We start from the raw sequence: 4,944 nt of genomic DNA on the forward strand, positions 1-4,944 counted from the left end.
TTAATATCTTAAGAAGTGTAAAAAATATTCAACTTTTTTAGTAATCAGGGAAATGTAAATAAAGCTTGATATAATCACACAGCAACCAGGAGACAAAGTACAAATAACAGAAAATATCCTGTTAGCAAGCATGTAGATACACCAGGAAACTTATATACTGTTGGTGAGTGTGAAAAGTGGTACAAGAATTTTGGAAAACTGTTTGGCATATTATTTATAGATGAAGAGATGTAAACATATGACACAAAAATTTTACTTTACATATGTTCCGAACAGAAACTTGTATGTGTGTCACCAATATATTTTCTAGAATTTATGTACTGGCACTGTTCCTAACAGCCCCAACTAAAGCACACTCACGTGTGCATCAGCAGTGGAGTAATTATGTTAGTTGTCTGATATTTACACAACAGAATTCAATGCTAAAAAATGACCCACAACAACATGCAAAAATACAAATAAACTTAAAACAATCTATGCAATTTAAACAGTCACGTACTAGAGTTTCTGCTTCATAATATTTATATAAAGTATAAAAGGAGTAAAAGTGACATCTGCCATTAGATGTCACTATAGTGCTCACTGTTGAGTACAGTGACTAGTTGAGATCATAAGAATATATCTGTGGGCTAAAATGTCCTTTAAAAAAAAGCGTCTTACGTAATTATGCCAGAGGTGTTTTAGTATTTCATTGTGCTTTCCACTTATGACCTGTGTATTTACCTTTAAATATTTTAAACACTTGAGAATTTTTTAAAAGTTGAAGAAAGGTAAATAGATTAATGTAATATTGTTCATAGGGCATAGGTATTGTCACTTGACACTGTGATTAGTGTTTCAAAGAAAGTTTAATTTCTAGGTTTCTAACTAGGATAATAAAACATAAGAAAATAGAGCAGGTTATCATGAAGAACACACTCCAAATAAACTCATTATTATATTTAACAAAAAACAAACTAATAATTCCTATTAAAGACAACATACTTTGGCTATATTCAGTTGGATAATTTAAAGATAAATTCACAATTAATCACTTACCACAGTGATAGGACTATCAAATGTAATAGACTTTATGGCAAAGCATTTACTATTATTGTAATTGGTATTACTTTCACATTCTTCATGTGTAATTTCCAATGTTATTGCTTGAACCTGATTGTCCCCAACACATGCAAATACATACACTCATACACACACACATTTATACTTACACAAATGCATTTATCTGTGTGTACAGTCAGTTTCTTGAAATGAGAATATTTCATAGTTGTGTTTACAATTCTATGAAGATGAATGAATAAACAACTGAACGTTGAAAAACCACACAGAATTCACATAATCCTGAGAAGATCAGGGGTTTATATTACCTACCCAGGCAATGCAAAGCTTCAATACATTGGAGTCCCTGCTTCGGAGAACAAACGGCTGACAGTTGGGAAACCTTCACTGGTTATCAGGCAGATGTGCACCATCAACTGACCAGGATTATTACAAAGAGCCAAACAAACTTGAACGATGAAGGAGAGAGTGTAAAATGATACAAAAGTGCTCACCAGAAGAAGTTTTAGTAGCTCTGGACTCAGAGAAGGATCTAGGGGAGAAATTAGTCATATGTATGAATTTGACCTGTTACTTTTGCCTGTACAGAATAAAAATCATGGAGCCACTCACCCAGGGCATGGTCCCCAAACATAAAGCACCAGGGAAGGATAACAATGCTGCATGGAGTGTCTCCAGCTTTGCCAGGATGAACAACAGAACAGTATCCCAAATCTTCTGTCTTTGTGATTCTCTGTTACTTCCTTTGTCAGTCACAGACATAGAAAAAATAATATTTACCAGAATTCGGAGGATCCATCCCAGGAGTATGGAGGAGCCAATATACTTGGTAGTTTTCACGGTAAGCTCTGCCCACCTGGAATTCCTCAGACTGACTGTGACTCCTTGGAAGACACTCAAGAGGAAGGTGGTACCAGTGAACACACCCCTACCCACTCTGTGAACATAGAAAAGCAGTTTTTATCTAAAATCACTGAGGGAATGTTTGCACCCCAAAGCTGCCATTGTCAGTAGAACTCCTCCAGAGAGAGAGAACAAGGATTTGGCTATATTAATGAGGTGCTTAATAATCAGGTCTGTGGATCTTAATGAGTGAAGTAAATCTTTACTGAGTGAAGTAAAAAAACATGGTAAAAAAGATAAAAATTTTCCAGGGTTCCAAGGATGGCCTGTGTTAGGATGGTCATTGCCATGGTCAAATCCCTGACAGCCATTCTTCAGGTCTCACAGCCTGATATTTGCCTCCAGAGCCAGAGGACCTGCAGGGGAACAAGAGGCATGGGCTACATTTAAAATATCAACTAACATGCAACATTCTCCACTGACCATTAGTGCCTACTCAGAAATATTACTTAAATTTTCTCTAGTATTAACAGGTTTCCAATATGCACGTGTGTGCCATTTAAAGTGTACTTGTGATGTATACTTGCATTGCCGTCAAGGGCAGGCATGTGGTAACTTTGTTAGTTTTCACTAGTGTATGAGGCATGTGCTGCCATTATAACGATGGGAAGGATTTAAGCGCAGAGAGGGCAAGTGCTTTGTTAAATTCAGACACTGGACAGGGGTAAAGTGGAAACTGGACCCTGTCTGGGCTGATTTCAAGGAGTGGTTTTACCCACCATGCTCTACTGTCAAAGCTAGCTACCTGAATTCTTTCAATTGTCTAGATACATATTAAATTTTGATTTTACACCTTGTCATTATATCTCACATTGGGGATATTTAATTTTATATTGCTGGGTTGAACAAGTTTCTATGAATGTGTAAAAAAGTATTCCCATGATAAATATTAATTATGAATAAACCTTTAAAATTTTAGATAAAATGTAGATACACTGATGGCAATATAATATCCCAAGAACCTGCACCATGATTAAGTTGGATTTAAAGACTACAAGATTGGTTTTGTTTTAGGATGGCCACAGAAACACTCATTTTGTCTTATGCCAGGAACAAAAATACAACAGCAACTACTACAAGAACTATTACACAATCTCATATCATGTCTTAAACAATGGGACATAAAACACTAGTACAGGATAAAATAGTGTAGAGTAGAAACTAAATTATTGCCATTTAAGTTTTTATACTCATCATTTAATTAATATGTAAGTAAAGCAATTTACAAAGAGGTGAGGCTTGTGAACAATATTAATATTAGACAAATATAGAAAATGAAATCTGTGAGGCATGGAAACTTGTGTGTTTTATAAATTGAAACGGTAGATTTGGGAATTGATATTAGAAGTTTTTAATCTAGACAAATAATCACTGGATACATTGAGTTAGGGAGGCAGCATTGAAGGCAGAGATTACATTGAGTAACTTTATAATAATGGATTTCAGAAGTGGGATGGAATGAACATCCTAGTGACATATCGTCCAGCAGACACACTGTGGTTTAATGAAGATAGATGAACCCATCACTCCTTACCATGGTGTGAGTGATGATGAAGGTGCACGCAGTGATTCAGAAACCGCTGAAGCCAGGACTCCAGATGTCTTAGCTGAGAACTGCGCTGCTGCTGAAGGCTGGGAGCCAAAGCATCGGGTTCCGGAACGAGAAAGCAAGGGAGAGGACGACAGCGACCTCTCACTCGGAGGAGGAAATAAAGCGACAATTCAAAGTGAAAACAAAGCTTCACTACAATGAAAGTCTGCATATTAAATTAGCTAGACAATTAAAAAGACCCACATGGTGATGAGGAAGACGAAGAAATGTTAGAGAGTGAAGATGGGGAAAGCATGAATACGGGAGAGTCAAATCAAGGATCCACTACAAGTGACCAACAGTAAAACAAATCACAAAGTTCATAGAAAAGATTTGTTTGATACTGCAATTATTTGTTAGATACAAATGTTTTTACTATAATACACTGCTTCTTATTCTCCACAATTCATGACTTAAGTCCCAACAGGCATACCACTTATTATATAGTGACAAGAGTTAAACGATAACCTTACAGACTGAGTAGCCGGAAAATGCCTAGTTGATACATACATTCTTGTGTCTAGTGCTTCACCACAAATACAGCGTGATGTCATCAGTCAAAAACTGCATTACTTTTCATATATATAATATACAGAAATTATTTTATTTTATTTTATTATTATTTTTTTTTTTTTTGAGACAGAGTCTCACTCTGTTACCCAGGCTAGAGTGCCATGGCATCAGCCTAGCTCACAGCAACCTCAGACTCCTGGGCTCAAGTGATCCTCCTGCCTCAGCCTCCCGAGTAGCTGGGATTACAGGCATGCGCCACCATGCCCGGCTAATTTTTTCTATATTCTTTAGTTTTTCAGCTAATTTCTTTCTATTTTTAGTAGAGATGGGGTCTCGCTCTTGCTCAGGCTGGTCTCGAACTCCTGAGCTCAAACAATCCACCCGCCTCGGCCTCCCAGAGTGCTAGGATTACAGGCATGATATACAGAAATTATTTTACAAACCTGTTCATGTAATTGATTCTTTTGGTACTGATAAAAATTGAGATATAAATAATTGACTAGAAATGAAGCCATCACTAAACCAAGATACACAAGACTTTCCTGCATTTTATTTCAGAAAAGAAACCAAATAATTCATACTATGTGAGAAGGATAATGTACATTTGTCATAGTATACATTATTGTATTTTCTTAACTCTGGGCCTATTTAAGGTTTTTAAATTTAAAAATGTTCAGGCTTACTTCTGTAAACATCATATCACTAGTTATACACAGTTCTCTCATTTTGCAAAAAAACCCTTATTTAGTTGTTGTCTAAAGTCTAATGATGTCAAAGAAACTAATAATAGCAACTTAATTGGCAAGCTATAAGTCAAGTGTAGAAATTAAGCAGTTGAACTCTATTTTCTACCTATGGTACTGCTGCTACTCAATCTA

General features: G+C 36.1%; 1 pseudogene; it reads left to right on the forward strand.

Annotated features, from left to right (window-relative positions):
- The first annotated feature begins 1,515 nt into the window (after positions 1-1,515).
- Positions 1,516-3,879, forward strand: LOC138393909 (protein phosphatase inhibitor 2 pseudogene; annotated as a pseudogene).
- The last annotated feature ends 1,065 nt before the right edge of the window (positions 3,880-4,944 follow it).

This window comes from Eulemur rufifrons, chromosome 13, assembly GCF_041146395.1.
Source record: "Eulemur rufifrons isolate Redbay chromosome 13, OSU_ERuf_1, whole genome shotgun sequence".
Lineage (NCBI taxonomy): Eukaryota > Metazoa > Chordata > Mammalia > Primates > Lemuridae > Eulemur > Eulemur rufifrons.